We start from the raw sequence: 16,782 nt of genomic DNA, 5'->3' as shown, positions 1-16,782 counted from the left end.
AATTTGATGTTTTAAGATTGTGGGCCATGTTCCCGCGTTTATTAATAATCTGGTCGGATATTGTTCCTAGGAAAGTTTGGTTCGGAGCACGGTCAGTGCAGGGTATTAACAGGGCCAGAATAAAGGTTAATAGGGCAATTTCACGTTTCATGGTACGGAATGGGGCTATTGTGATTCGCCATTTGGATCTGGAGTCAAGGACGGGCGAATATTGGAGAAAAGATGGAGTGCACTTGAATGCGATCGGTTTAGACCTATGGTGTCTTGCGGTGCAGGAGGGTATTGAAAAAGGGCTGTTGGTGTGGCGGGACACAAATGTCTGAGGTGTCAGGACATTGGTGTTGGTGGCGGGGGGGGAAAGAGGTCCTCGAAGTTGGTGGTGCTAAGAAATGGCAGCTTGGAGGGGGCGGGGATGTGTGAGATCCTGGACTCCCCCTGGTGTGGCTTAGAGAATTGGTGGTTATACAGTCGAGAAGACTGGGGACGTGGGATTTGGCGGATATTGGCCGGGCGAGTCTTTAAGCGTCTCTGAGCTGGTGCCTAGCGGCTGGGGGCAGGGACACGACCTGGAGGCCAAATTGGGGAGATTGGATACGAGTTGGTTGGCTCTTGGGGCTTCGAGGACCGCCTTCCCTGGGGTTTCAATGTTAACAAACTGTTATGTTTAAATGTTAATAAAAGATGGCTGCTGTGGCCAAATTTATCCAAACGAATGTTTTATGTGTAATTATTGGGGCAGGGGCCACGACAGTGTGGGTAGCAATTAGATACTAGTGACTAAGGTTATTGGTCAATTTAAGCGAAACTCACAGGCATCAGGAATACCTAGTGTCATGTAGATTATCGTGTGTTTCATGTAGAAGAGGTAGTTGCAAACGGGGTATTGCCACCATAGACATCCATGGCAAATCCTGAAAATGTCAGAGGCGAGTCCCACCTCTATACAAATAACCAGGATGCTGTTAAAGGGGTATATTCCAGCTCTACTACTGTATGAGGAGGTGAGCGAGGCTGGTGACGTGACATCTACTACCTGCCGCCGGTGTCCTGCACCTGTCCTAGCGCTGGGACACAACATTTATTTAATGGACTTCTCTTTTCTCTTGTAGTACTTGCACCAAATCCTACAAAATGGCGCACACTGGTTGATTAATTTTGTGGAAATTAATTTTCTCACAACTTTTTAGTGCCTGTTAAGATTAAAAAACAACAAAAAAAAAACGCCTGCATGAGCCTTTAAAATGTTGCACGTTAATCTTTAGCTACACAGAAATAGAATTTGACAGATTTTGTACTCCAGTATGGGAATGAAGTACAACTGCACCAAACTGTTTGCCACAGCTTGAAAAGATGCAAATTACAGCACGATTGCCTGCCAGATCTGAAGCATGACGCAGAGGCTGCAGGGAGAATGTAACTGCATTTCTCCCTGTAGCTACTGCGCCAGTAAGACATGATGTAAATGCTTTTTACTTGCAGATTAACCCTACAGCTACGCAGGGTCAAACTCCGGATCATGGGCACGTAACATAAAAGGTCTGTTCCCCTGGAATACCAGTTGTGTAGCATCTGTGCTTACAGCTCTGCGCTGATCACAGCTCCCCAGTCGATCCTCCTGGCAATGTCAGTGTGTACAGAGCCTGGCACTGTGAGCACTGATTGGACAGTGTCAGTGACTCGCACCCAGCTGTCCATTTATCCATACACTTCTAGGAAGAATAACGGCATAATGTAAACTTCTAAAAAATAGATGTGACAAAAGTGGTTTTTTTTTCATGAGAAATAAAAGTACTTATGAAGACAGACTTGCCCGGTTATTTGACTGATCCCCTTTAAATTTGTGATTTTTTGTGTGTCATTTTTTAGTCCAATTGAAAGAAAACGAAACGTGGTAATAGCCGTAACAGAACGGCACCAATATTCTACTAATACAGGCTTTGCTGGGATGTCTATGAGGCCATGTTCTGGCTCTGCCACTAGTTTCACTAAAGTAATGAAAGATTGATTGTGAGCGTGGCAGTGATGGGGCGCGCGGCATCTCTCAGCATCACTGGCCGCACTCACACTTAGGCTGTGTGCACACGTTGCGGATTTACTGCGGATCCGCAGCAATTTTTCCGCGCAGAAATGCTGCAGATTCGCCAAGTGATTTACAGTACAATGTAAATCAATGGGGAAAAAAATGCTGTGCTAATGGTGCGGAAAATTCCGCACGGAAAACACAGCAAAGAAGGAACATGTCGCTTCTTTTGTGCCGATCTGCAGCGTTTCTGCACCCATTCCATTATAGAAATCCGCAGGGCTAAAAACACATGAAATCCGCACTGAATCTGCAGTAAATACGCACAAAATCCGCAAGAAAAATGCATCAAATCTGCACCTGCATTTTCTGCCAGGAGATGCAGAATCCGCACAGAAAATTCCAGAGGCAAAACCGCAACGTGTGCACATATGTCATTGCTGCCAGAGCCGGAAGCTGCTATCAAAGTGTGCAGCGGGATGGCGGAGTATCCCAGGCCGCTATCCCGGAAGTGTAAACCCTAGGCTGGTATACACAGGGATTGTGCGTGTAACCTGATCTCCCGCACGCTCAGCCATGCCACAATCACACTACAACCGTACTGTCAGATGGGAGAGGAGTCCCTGCCCTGCCCGCATCATCGTACCTGGGGCCAGCAGCTTCCTGCGGACCCCCTCAATATAGCAACACACACAAGATATTAAGGGGTTATTGCTCCTCCAGAGCCCAGGTTAGACTCAGGGTAATTACATTTGAGCATTTTTATTTCTTTATTTTTTCTTAGAAAAATAAAATACAAAATTTCTAACAGAAAAGTCTCTTGTAAATATTCCCTAAAGGTGGGGCTAAATGGCGATACTAGCCACGACGCAATTTGTGCAAGCATAAGAGCAGAATATGCCACGGCTACATCGCAGAGTAATGGCAACCTGGAAGCTGCAGCGATTACGACAAGTAAATTGCAAAAAAAAAAAAATTCTACTGGCTCCGACTTTGGGAGTAGCACTACACAATTACACAGTGTGACCCCGATTTACATACCTTAACCTGCAATGTAGCTGTGCCGTGGCCGAAATAACCGAGTAGCTCACAAGCCATCTTTACTTGATACCCTCCGGTCCTGCATCCTGACGCCTTTCTCCCGAGCAGCCAATGATTCCCCGGACTGGTAACAGTCTATTCATTACACAAGCTACAGATGAAAGAATTCTGCCGAAATTTTCACCAAAACACCAGCATACATGCCTGGCGGTTAACACTTGATCCACCTCACTAGACACTTCTGAAAAGTGTCTAGAAAAAATAGCGGTGACATATAAGGGTATGTGCACACGTTGTGGATTTCCTGTAGATCCGCAGCGTTTTTTTCCGCACAGAAACGCTGCAGATCCGCAAGTGATTTAACAGTACAATGTAAATCAATGGCAAAAAAAAAAATGCTATGCTAATGGTGCGGAAAATTCCACACAGAAAACGCAGCAGATTCAAAAGAGGACCATGTCAATTCTTTTTGCGGATCTGCTGCGTTTCTGCACTCAAAGAAGGAAGAAATCTGGACAAATTCCGCAAAAAAAACAAACGTACAAAAACTGAACAAAAAGGCCAGATTCTGACCTGAACTTTCTGCCAAGAAATGCAGAATCTGCACAGAACATTCCACTGTCAAATCTGCAACGTGTGCACATAGCCTAAAAGCCTCAAATAAAAAAAAAAAGCAGAAATTGCACCAAAACTTGGTGTAAAATATTAAAATATTACAACTGAGGCGGCATAAGAAGAAGGTCTAACATCTAATAAACTGGGCACTAATATTGACTTTAAAATAAGAGGTTAATCTGCAGCACATGGACTGCATACACCCGACGAAGTGCTGCCGATATCGATGATTTTCAGTCCTGATTAAAGGGACTGAGCACAGAATGACTGTTCAAAGCAAGTCTAGGAGCTCGGTGCGTCAAGGCGGGGACAGAAAATTAATATACAGCGTCCTACCTATCTCTGTCCTTCTCTGGCTCTATGAAATCAGAGCTGTCAATCAAAGAAGGAGGGTGGAGAAAGGGAAACAAGCAGGTTAGGTGCACTCTAATGTTTGGCCCCGCAACGGTGCACCGAGCGCCGGTCCTTGGTGTGAGCAGTCATTCTGTCCTGACCGTCCTTATCACACTCCAGGGGGTCTGGGAAACACTGGTCTGGTGTTCACTGCTTTAGGTGGGCTGATAACAATAGTTGGTAAAAAATGCTTGTTCCCTGATTATTAGCTCGTCTTACCGGCCATTGGACTCCTGCAAGAGAGTCACATTGTTTAGTATCCTGCCAAGAACTGGGCAAAAGCATGAGCGCAGCAGCGTGATTTATGTGCATTGGCTACCTGGCCTCCTACAAAACTAACATTTTCTTTAGCCACCAAAAGTTTCCCTTATAACATCCTGGAAGAATTATTAAAGTCCCCAGTTTCCGTATGAAGCCCATCAGGGGTCGCCAAGGACGGCCAGTATATGCGGGTGCTATGCTACTGCTGGCTTGTGTTATGTAAGGGAGGAACTACAGAACACAAGCGCTATAAAAAGGTACAAACTGTTTTCAGCTGTAAAATAAGAAATGCTGGAAGCCACGTACCGGAGAGATGACTGACAGACACTTCCAAATACCTACAGCCATTTGCTCTAAGAACATATAACATGTAAGGTATGGATTATTTGGCACAGATTTTTCTAATTCCCTAACTAAACTGAACATCCACAGATGTCAAAGAAAGGTCTTCCATCAAAGATTGAAAGAATATGTTCATGTAGAGTTTCTGCACGGAAGGTTTCGGTACCGAAAACCAAAAGGGATGGTAGGAAAAAGCGCTTTTTTGGCAGCATCTTACTTACTGTAAATTTTTCACCCATTCTTTTTAGGGTATGTGCACACGTTGCGGATTTAGCCCTGCGGATCCGCAGTGGATTAGGCCGTGCGGATCCACAGCAGATTTCCATGCGTTGTACAGTACCATGTAAACCTATGGAAAACAAAATCTGCAGTGCACATGCTACGGAAAATTCCGAGCAGAAACCCAGTGGTTTATTTTCTGCAGCATGTCAATTCTTTGTGCGGAATCCGCAGCGTTTTACACTTATTCCATCATAGGAATCCGCAGGTGTAAAAACCCAGGCGAAATCCGCACAAAACCCGCAGGTAAAACGCAGGTCATTTTACCTTCGGATCCTGCAGAATCCGCAACGAAAAATCTGCAATGGAATCTGCAATGTGTGCCCATACCCTTAGGCTGTGTGCACACGTTGAGGTTTTTTCGCTATAAAAACGCATACATTATGCATCCCATCATTTAGAATGCATTCCGCAATTTGTGCACATGAGGCGTTTTTTTTTCCGCTAAAAAAACGCATTGCGGTAAAAAACGCAGCACGTTCATTAATTTTGCAGATTTTTTGCGGATTTCCCACTATATTATTGCATTGGGAAATCTCCGGAAAAAAAAAATGCAAAAAATCCGCAAAAAAAAAAAAAAAAAAAAAAAGCGCAAAAAACGCATGCGGATTTCTTGCACAAAATGTCCGGTTTTGCTCAGGAAATTTCTGCAAGAAATCCTGAACGTGTGCACATAGCCTTAATGTGTGAAAAAGGCTGCGAAAGCGCTGAAATAGGCATCCTGAATGCAGTGTGCACGAGATTGCAGAAAAGCCTGAAGACATCCACATAGGCCTTATCCGATGGAGATTGTCTGCAGCAGCAAAATTGCACCAAATCCTGTAAGACAGACTGCTCCCATTGTAAAAATACACGGTGAAGACTCAGAGCATGCCAACACGCTGGGAACAACATCTGCCATGGCCATCAATTGCCGCACATTCTTGTACTGTGATACTCAACTGATACCTGGTGCATTCACACAAATGTTTCAGTGCGGATTTTGCTCCGGTTTTGTGGCGCATCATAATGCACAACAATATAGGCTTGTTACATATTCCATCCTACGCATTGCAAAAGGTGAAAACCTGCAGTAAAAACCACACAGTGGTAATTAACATAGCAAAATCCGCACCACAGGTGAATTTCCTCTGCAGATTATTCCCACAACATATGGATGAGAGAGTTCTGCTCTGGGGGACGGCAGAGCCCAGGACACTGCACATGCAGGGGTCTCCTCCTGGACACTGCACATGCAGGGGTCTCCTCCTGGACACTGCACATGCAGGGGTCTCCTCCTGGACACTGCACATGCAGGGGTCTCCTCCTGGACACTGCACATGCAGGGGTCTCCTCCTGGACACTGCACATGCAGGGGTCTCCTCCTGGACACTGCACATGCAGGGGTCTCCTCCTGGACAATGAACATGCAGGGGTCTCCTCCTGGACAATGAACATGCAGGGGTCTCCTCCTGGACACTAGTAATCGTGGCACAAGGGCATTGCAAGGTGGATTTCTTGGACACGCATCCTAAATGACCGTTACCCCAGGTATGTTTACACAGCTCTCCCCGTCCTCTATATTGCTATGTCAGCGGATTTAAAGGGTCAGAACTGCTGACAGACTCCCTTATGCTGCACTCACATCTGAATGTTCATGTTTTGAGTAGAGATAACATTAGGACATAGCAGTCCTATAGTCAGGAGGGAGTAGCAGCAACTTCTTTCTTCTTTTTTTGGGTTAATTGAGCTGTTGAGCTGAAATCCCTCTCAGATAAAGTTTAACAAGTCCTGCTGCAGCTTAATTGGAAAATAAACACCTTTTCCAGTCCTGTCCCTTAAAACCTAGTCCAAAAATTGTCTGTATCAGTTATGTCATGTAACCAAAATATGGAATCGAGGCTTAGCATTCTTGCCTTGAAATTTTTGGGGGGTGTCAAGTCCAACATGGAGCCCATATTTACTTTCAGCCACTGAGTCAGTTTCCTCAGGGTACTCCACTTGCTTAAGGCCCCATCACACATAGCGACGCTTAAGCGATCCCGACAACGATACGACCTGTCAGGGATCGTTGCTGCGTCGCTATGTGGTCGCTGGTGAGATGTCAAACTGTGAGATCTCCCCAACGACGCAGCAGCGATGCGGCGACCTGTAGCGACCTGTACAACTATGCTATTTCATGACGATTCAATGGGACGTCCTGTCAACGAGGTCGTTGGTAAGGTGTCAAACACAGCGAGGTGTGCTACCCAGCGGGACCTCAACAATCAAAAAAAGGTCCAGGCCATTCCGACACGACCAGCGATCTCACAGCAGGGGCCTGGTCGCTGCTACGTGTCACACATAGCGAGATCGCTACTGAGGTCGCTGTTGCGTCACAAAACTTGTGACTCAGCAGCGATCTCGCTAGCGATCTCGCTATGTGTGACAGGGGCTTTACACCCTCCAAAAAAGAAAACATACTGATAGGTTTATTGGCTTCCTATAAAAATTGCCTGTAGAGGGCGGTATCTGAGTATATGAGGGGGTCAGGGATTGATGTTAATGGTGACAGTTTGCGTACAGTGCTGCAAAATATGTTGGCGCTATCTAGGCAACATCATTCAACAACTGATGAAGTAATGTAACCAGCACTGCCTCCGTCACTGCTCACTGGCAGCAAAACCTTTGCTATCAAAATATTTCATACTCAGAAATAGGGAACGACCACAAACAGCAGGGGACTCAGAATTCCAAAAACTGGCATAAAAGGAATTACAAAATGGCACAAATAGACAAAAACAAATCTGCAGGATGTGCTGGGTGAGAGGCCGGACTACTGGAGTATCTGTAAGAACGAACATTTTACTGGATGCGGCTGTCCACTTACGTTGTATCTGATCGACGCCGCCGCAGGCGATACATAAAATGCGATAAAACAATCAAGAACATGATTCTTGTACGACGCTACAGGCTATGATAGTGCTATACAACGCACACATCACACATAGATCCCACCACAGAACACAAGCCTGTCTGCTGCGCAGGGAACGGCCGCTGGCTCAGACTGCGCACTGTCACTGTGCTGCCGACGGCACCCAGGCCTGGCATATTACACACATACAGGTTATGTTCTGCCGGAGAGGTCACTATCAGAACTCGGTACCCGTACAGCATCCCCTGCAAAAAGCTGTCCCTCCCCCAAACACATCTTATATGCTCTGCGACTGGGCAGGGGGCACGCAGGTACCAGCGCCAGGGAATCAGCCATAGCAAGGAAATGGAGAAAACGCAAGATCAAAAGGAAAACAGAGTGTGATACAAGTCACAGCACAACGATCCAGGAGCGCCACATGACGCCGTCACTACAGCAATACAGGAGCGCCACATGACGCGGTCACTACAGCAAGAAAAGAGCCCCACATGGCACCGTCACTACAGCAAGACAGGAGCCCCACATGATGCCGTCACTACAGCAATAAAGGAGCGTTACATGACGCCGTCACTACAACGATCCAGGAGCGCCACATGGCGCCGTCACTACAGCAATACAGGAGCGCCACATGATGCAGTCACTACAAGGATCCAGGAGCGCCACATGGCGCCGTCACTACAACGATCCAGGAGCGCCACATGAAGCCGTCACTACAGCAATACAGGAGCGCCACATCGTCACTACAGCAAGACAGGAGCGCCACATGGCACCGTCACTACAGAAATACAGGAGCCCCACATGACGCCATCACTACAGCAAGACAGGAGCCCCACATGACGCCATCACTACAGCAATACAGGAGCGCCACATCGTCACTACAGCAAGACAGGAGCGCCACATGGCACCGTCACTACAGAAATACAGGAGCCCCACATGGCGCCGTCACTACAACGATCCAGGAGCGCCACATGAAGCCGTCACTACAGCAATACAGGAGCGCCACATGGCACCGTCACTACAGAAATACAGGAGCCCCACATGGCGCCGTCACTACAACGATCCAGGAGCGCCACATGACGCCATCACTACAGCAAGACAGGAGCCCCACATGACGCCATCACTACAGCAATACAGGAGCGCCACATCGTCACTACAGCAAGACAGGAGTGCCACATGGCACCGTCACTACAGAAATACAGGAGCCCCACATGACGCCATCACTACAGCAATACAGGAGCGCCACATCGTCACTACAGCAAGACAGGAGTGCCACATGGCACCGTCACTACAGAAATACAGGAGCCCCACATGACGCCATCACTACAGCAATACAGGAGCGCCACATCGTCACTACAGCAAGACAGGAGTGCCACATGGCACCGTCACTACAGAAATACAGGAGCCCCACATGACGCCATCACTACAGCAATACAGGAGCCCCACATCGTCACTACAGCAAGACAAGAGCGCCACATCGCAACTACAACAATACAGGAGCGCCACATGGCGCAATCACTACAACGATCCAGGAGCGCCACATCACTACCGCAATCCAGGAGCCCCACACGGCTCCGTCACACATCAGAACTGGCCACCTAGCTGGTCGCACCGTCACATCACAATAAATGGGAATATGGTCGCATTGTAATACACAACGGTCATGTAACCAGGTCACGACAGCTGGGGAGAATCGGAACCTGCTGGACTTGTGGTACCAGACGGTACGCCACATTTCCAGCACAGCGATCAATGGCAAATGATGGTGACTGCGATTCACTAGCAACACGGCAGGAAAATTGCACACGACTCGCTGCTACATCGCACCACAGAATAGTGACGACAGCACGTCACTGAGAAACTTCTGCAACTGAGGTAGACGAGCAAGATGACTTCACACAAATTCTGCAAACTCTCAAGATGACGTGACCCTTATAGAAAAGTGCAGCCAAAACGTCAGGTCCCTGCACTGGCGACATCACAGGAGCACTGGCACACTGAACACAAGCACTGCACTGTCACACAGAGGTCCACAGACTGCGGGCTCAGCCACAGGCATCAGCACAACATCTATGGGGGAGTACAGAGGAGAATCACATCCAAAGCTGTCACAGTTGCCACCAGCACTGCACAACCTTCACCGCCAGTGGCACACACAACTCTGCACAACCTGCACCGCCAGTGGCACACACAACTCTGCACAACCTGCACCGCCAGTGACAACTCTGCACAGCCAGTGACACACACAACCCTGCACAGCCAGCACTGCACGCTCCCCAGCGACACCCACAACTCTGCACAGCCAGCACTGCACACTCTCCCCAGTGACACACACAACTCTGCACAGCCAGCACTGCACGCTCCCCAGTGACACCCACAACTCTGCACAGCCAGCACTGCACACTCTCCCCAGTGACACACACAACTCTGCACAGCCAGCACTGCACGCTCTCCCCAGTGACACACACAACTCTGCACAGCCAGCACTGCACGCTCCCCAGTGACACCCACAACTCTGCACAGCCAGCACTGCACGCTCTCCCCAGTGACACCCACAACTCTGCACAGCCAGCACTGCACGCTCTCCCCAGTGACACACACAACTCTGCACAGCCAGCACTGCACGCTCCCCAGCGACACACACAACTCTGCACAGCCAGCACTGCACGCTCCCCAGCGACACACACAACTCTGCACAGCCAGCACTGCACGCTCCCCAGTGACACACACAACTCTGCACAACCTGCACTGCCACTGACACACACAACTCTACACAACCTGCACCACCAGTGACACACACAACTCTGCACCACCAGTGACACACACAACTCTGCACCGCCAGTGACACACACAACTCTGCACCGCCAGCACTGCACGCTCCCCAGTGACACACACAACTCTGCACAACCTGCACTGCCACTGACACACACACAACTCTGCACAACCTGCACCGCCAGTGGCACACACAACTCTGCACAGCCAGCACTGCACGCTCCCCAGTGACACACACAACTCTGCACAACCTGCACTGCCACTGACACACACAACTCTGCACAACCTGCACCGCCAGTGGCACACACAACTCTGCACAGCCAGCACTGCACGCTCCCCACTGACACACAACTCTGCACAGCCAGCACTGCACGCTCCCCAGCGACAACTCTGCACAACCAGCACTGCACGCTCCCCAGCGACACACACAACTCTGCACAACCTGCACTGCCAGTGACACACACAACTCTGCACCGCCAGTGAGACACACAACTCTGCACAGCCAGCACTGCACGCTCCCTAGCGACACACACAACTCTGCACAACCTGCACCGCCAGTGACACAACTCTGCACAGCCAGCACTGCACGCTCCCCAGCGACACACACAACTCTCTGCACAGCCAGCACTGCACGCTCCCCAGTGACACCCACAACTCTGCACAGCCAGCACTGCACGCTCTCCCCAGTGACACACACAACTCTGCACAGCCAGCACTGCACGTTCCCCAGTGACACCCACAACTCTGCACAGCCAGCACTGCACGCTCCCCAGCGACACCCACAACTCTGCACAGCCAGCACTGCACGCTCCCCAGTGACACACACAACTCTGCACAACCTGCACTGCCACTGACACACACAACTCTGCACAACCTGCACCACCAGTGACACACACAACTCTGCACCACCAGTGACACACACAACTCTGCACCGCCAGTGACACACACAACTCTGCACCGCCAGCACTGCACGCTCCCCAGTGACACACACAACTCTGCACAACCTGCACTGCCACTGACACACACAACTCTGCACAACCTGCACCGCCAGTGGCACACACAACTCTGCACAGCCAGCACTGCACGCTCCCCAGTGACACACACAACTCTGCACAACCTGCACTGCCACTGACACACACAACTCTGCACAACCTGCACCGCCAGTGGCACACACAACTCTGCACAGCCAGCACTGCACGCTCCCCACTGACACACACAACTCTGCACAACCTGCACCACCAGTGACACACACAACTCTGCACCGCCAGCACTGCACGCTCCCCAGTGACACACACAACTCTGCACAACCTGCACTGCCACACACAACTCTGCACAACCTGCACCGCCAGTGGCACACACAACTCTGCACAGCCAGCACTGCACGCTCCCCACTGACACACACAACTCTGCACAACCTGCACCACCAGTGACACACACAACTCTGCACAGCCAGCACTGCACGCTCCCCAGCGACAACTCTGCACAACCAGCACTGCACGCTCCCCAGCGACACACACAACTCTGCACAACCTGCACTGCCAGTGAGACACACAACTCTGCACCGCCAGTGAGACACACAACTCTGCACAGCCAGCACTGCACGCTCCCTAGCGACACACACAACTCTGCACAACCTGCACCGCCAGTGACACAACTCTGCACAGCCAGCACTGCACGCTCCCCAGCGACACACACAACTCTCTGCACAGCCAGCACTGCACGCTCCCCAGTGACACCCACAACTCTGCACAGCCAGCACTGCATGCTCTCCCCAGTGACACACACACAACTCTGCACAGCCAGCACTGCACGTTCCCCAGTGACACCCACAACTCTGCACAGCCAGCACTGCACGCTCCCCAGCGACACCCACAACTCTGCACAGCCAGCACTGCACGCTCCCCAGTGACACACACAACTCTGCACAACCTGCACTGCCACTGACACACACAACTCTGCACAGCCAGCACTGCACGCTCCCCAGCGACACACACAACTCTCTGCACAGCCAGCACTGCACGCTCCCCAGTGACACCCACAACTCTGCACAGCCAGCACTGCACGCTCTCCCCAGTGACACACACAACTCTGCACAGCCAGCACTGCACGTTCCCCAGTGACACCCACAACTCTGCACAGCCAGCACTGCACGCTCTCCCCAGTGACACACACAACTCTGCACAGCCAGCACTGCACGCTCCCCAGCGACACCCACAACTCTGCACAGCCAGCACTGCACGCTCCCCAGTGACACACACAACTCTGCACAACCTGCACTGCCACACACAACTCTGCACAACCTGCACCACCAGTGACACACACAACTCTGCACCACCAGTGACACACACAACTCTGACCGCCAGTGACACACACAACTCTGCACCGCCAGCACTGCACGCTCCCCAGTGACACACACAACTCTGCACAACCTGCACTGCCACTGACACACACAACTCTGCACAACCTGCACCGCCAGTGGCACACACAACTCTGCACAGCCAGCACTGCACGCTCCCCAGTGACACACACAACTCTGCACAACCTGCACTGCCACACACAACTCTGCACAGCCAGCACTGCACGCTCCCCAGCGACACCCACAACTCTGCACAGCCAGCACTGCACGCTCCCCAGCGACACACACAACTCTGCACAGCCAACACTGCACGCTCCCCAGCGACACACACAACTCTGCACAGCCAGCACTGCACGCTCCCCAGCGACACCCACAACTCTGCACAGCCAGCACTGCACGCTCCCCAGCGACACCCACAACTCTGCACAGCCAGCACTGCACGCTCCCCAGCGACACCCACAACTCTGCACAGCCAGCACTGCACGCTCCCCAGCGACACCCACAACTCTGCACAGCCAGCACTGCACGCTCCCCAGCGACACCCACAACTCTGCACAGCCAGCACTGCACGCTCCCCAGCGACACCCACAACTCTGCACAGCCAGCACTGCACGCTCCCCAGCGACACCAACAACTCTGCACAGCCAGCACTGCACGCTCCCCAGCGACACCCACAACTCTGCACAGCCAGCACTGCACGCTCCCCAGCGACACACACAACTCTCTGCACAGCCAGCACTGCACGCTCCCCAGCGACACACACAACTCTGCACAGCCAGCACTGCACGCTCCCCAGCGACACACACAACTCTGCACAGCCAGCACTGCACGCTCCCCAGCGACACACACAACTCTGCACAGCCAGCACTGCACGCTCCCCAGCGACACACACAACTCTGCACAGCCAGCACTGCACGCTCCCCAGCGACACACACAACTCTGCACAGCCAGCACTGCACGCTCCCCAGCGACACACACAACTCTGCACAGCCAGCACTGCACGCTCCCCAGCGACACACACAACTCTGCACAGCCAGCACTGCACGCTCCCCAGCGACACCCACAACTCTGCACAGCCAGCACTGCACGCTCCCCAGCGACACACACAACTCTGCACAGCCAGCACTGCACGCTCCCCAGCGACACACACAACTCTGCACAGCCAGCACTGCACGCTCCCCAGCGACACACACAACTCTGCACAGCCAGCACTGCACGCTCCCCAGCGACACACACAACTCTGCACAGCCAGCACTGCACGCTCCCCAGCGACACCCACAACTCTGCACAGCCAGCACTGCACGCTCCACAGTGACACACACAACTCTGCACAGCCAGCACTGCACGCTCCCCAGCGACACCCACAACTCTGCACAGCCAGCACTGCACGCTCCCCAGCGACACACACAACTCTGCACAGCCAGCACTGCACGCTCCCCAGCGACACACACAACTCTGCACAGCCAGCACTGCACGCTCCCCAGCGACACACACAACTCTGCACAGCCAGCACTGCACGCTCCCCAGTGACACCCACAACTCTGCACAGCCAGCACTGCACGCTCCCCAGTGACACACACAACTCTGCACAACCAGCACTGCACGCTCCCCAGCGACACCCACAACTCTGCACAGCCAGCACTGCACGCTCCACAGTGACACCCACAACTCTGCACAGCCAGCACTGCACGCTCCCCAGCGACACACACAACTCTGCACAGCCAGCACTGCACGCTCCACAGTGACACACACAACTCTGCACAGCCAGCACTGCACGCTCCCCAGTGACACCCACAACTCTGCACAGCCAGCACTGCACGCTCCCCAGTGACACCCACAACTCTGCACAGCCAGCACTGCACGCTCCCCAGCGACACACACAACTCTGCACAGCCGCCGCCCCTCCATGTGCCGTGTGGTCGGGCAGTTGCTGCCGCTGCCCCGTCCCCTCACCCTCGGGCCGCTGCTTCCTCACTCGCCGCCTTCTTACCGCTTAGTGCTTAGTGCGCAGTGCCGGCCGCCAAGGTTCCCGGGGACAGAGCAGATCCACAGCCGCCATGTTCCCTCATCCAGCAGGGTAGTCAGGCTTGTTTATCCCGGGATCCTCCTCCTACCAACCGAGCCACCCTCCGAGAGCCGGATCCCCTCCTCCACCTCCTGGGAGGGCGGCGCCTCCTCCTGGCAGCAGCACAGCCATGTCCTCCGCCTCTAGCAGCATGGGGACCTGGGGCAAAGCTGTGCTGCAGCAGGTGCAGCACTGCATCTACAACGTGGTCCATATCTGCTGACTCTGCAGCATAAAGTCCACGATAGGTAAAGGCTTGTGCCCTGAGGCGGCATTGGTGGCACTGCAGGGTGGCCCGGGGCAATATTGGGGCCCCTTACATCTGAGTCCAGTTCTGTTCTTCAGGGCGAGTTTTCCTCTAGAATCAATGATTCAGCTGCAACTATGGGAAAGCTTAGTCCCATATAGGATGGAGTATAGCGCTACCTGTGGCGTGGCGGTCAGCGCCCAGCTCTTTTATGGCGGCCCCTCAACCAGTAAAGATGTCACTGCCCCTAATCTGTGACCTAGTGCTATTCTCCCCTGCACACAGCACAGGAGGCGCAGTGACGTCATAGTACCACTGGACATATTGCAGGTCTTAGTCTTACAGCGCCCCGCCGCCTCCAGGGTGGCGAGTTGTGCGGCCGAGGTCCAGGGTGGCGAGTTGTGCGGCCGAGGTCCAGGGTGACGAGTTGTGCGGCCGAGGTCCAGGGTGACGAGTTGTGCGGCCTCCGGGGTGACGAGTTGTGCGGTCTCCGGGGTGACGAGTTGTGCGGCCTCCGGGGTGGCGAGCTGTGCGGCCTCCGGGGTGGCAAGATGTGCGGCCTCCAGGTTGGAGAGTTGCGCAACCTCCAGGTTGGAGAGTTGCGCGGCCTCCAGGGTGGAGAGTTGTGCGGCCTACGTATCCTATGCTGTTAACGCCACTATAGTTCAAAGTGGCACTCACCAGAAGATCCGGGGAAAGAACTCTTGTGCATGCGCCCAGCTCTTGTATGGCAGCCCCTCAACCAATAAAGATGTCACTGCCCCTAATCTGCGACCTAGTGCTATTCTCCCCTGCACACAGCACAGGAGGCGCAATGACGTCATAGTAACACTGGACATATTGCAGGTCTTAGTCTTACAGCGCCCCGCCGCCTCCAGGGTGGCGAGTTGTGCGGCCGAGGTCCAGGGTGGCGAGTTGTGCGGCCTCCGGGGTGACGAGTTGTGCGGCCTCCGGGGTGGCGAGTTGTGCGGCCTCCGGGGTGGCGAGTTGTGCGGCCTCCGGGGTGGCGAGTTGTGCGGCCTCCGGGGTGGCGAGTTGGGCGGCCTCCGGGGTGGCGAGATGTGCGGCCTCCGGGGTGGAGAGTTGCGCGGCCTCCAGGGTGGAGAGTTGTGCGCCCTCCAGGGTGGAGAGTTGTGCGCCCTCCATGGTGGAGAGTTGTGTGGCCTACATATCCTATGCTGTTAACGCCACTATAGTTCAAAGTGGCGCCCACCAGAAGATCCGGGGAAAGAACTCTTGTGCATGCGCCAGCAATTCCAGTACCATCTAAACAAAAATATGTGCCTCTAAGAACTTTGCGCCCAGGGAAACCGCTCCTCTGCCCCCCACCTCAGACACTACAGGCTATCCCTTGGGTTTAGGTGAATTTTATATGCATCTACCACATCTTTTTACAGCGGGGGTGGGGGACCTTTTTTCCTCCAAGGACCATTTGGAAACTTCTGCCATCATTCAGGTGCTGTACAAAGTGATCAATACTTGAAAATGATCCTGCAAAAAA

General features: G+C 52.7%; 1 protein-coding gene across 4 annotated transcripts in view; it reads right to left on the bottom strand.

Moving 5' to 3' along the window:
- The window catches only part of NCOA2 (nuclear receptor coactivator 2), a 202,145-nt gene extending 187,019 nt beyond the window's left edge, over nt 1-15,126 (bottom strand). For 2 of the 4 annotated variants that reach the window (XM_069731453.1, XM_069731457.1), the window contains exon 1: nt 14,960-15,126. The gene's annotated coding sequence lies outside the window, so the exon portion shown is untranslated. The remainder of the gene's footprint in view (nt 1-14,959) is intronic. The other 2 variants (XM_069731450.1, XM_069731452.1) reach the window with 1 other exon arrangement.
- Nucleotides 15,127-16,782: the final 1,656 nt, after the last annotated feature.

Source organism: Ranitomeya imitator, chromosome 6 (genome assembly GCF_032444005.1).
Source record: "Ranitomeya imitator isolate aRanImi1 chromosome 6, aRanImi1.pri, whole genome shotgun sequence".
Taxonomy (NCBI): Eukaryota; Metazoa; Chordata; class Amphibia; order Anura; family Dendrobatidae; genus Ranitomeya; species Ranitomeya imitator.
This window is presented reverse-complemented; position numbering and strand designations above follow the sequence as displayed.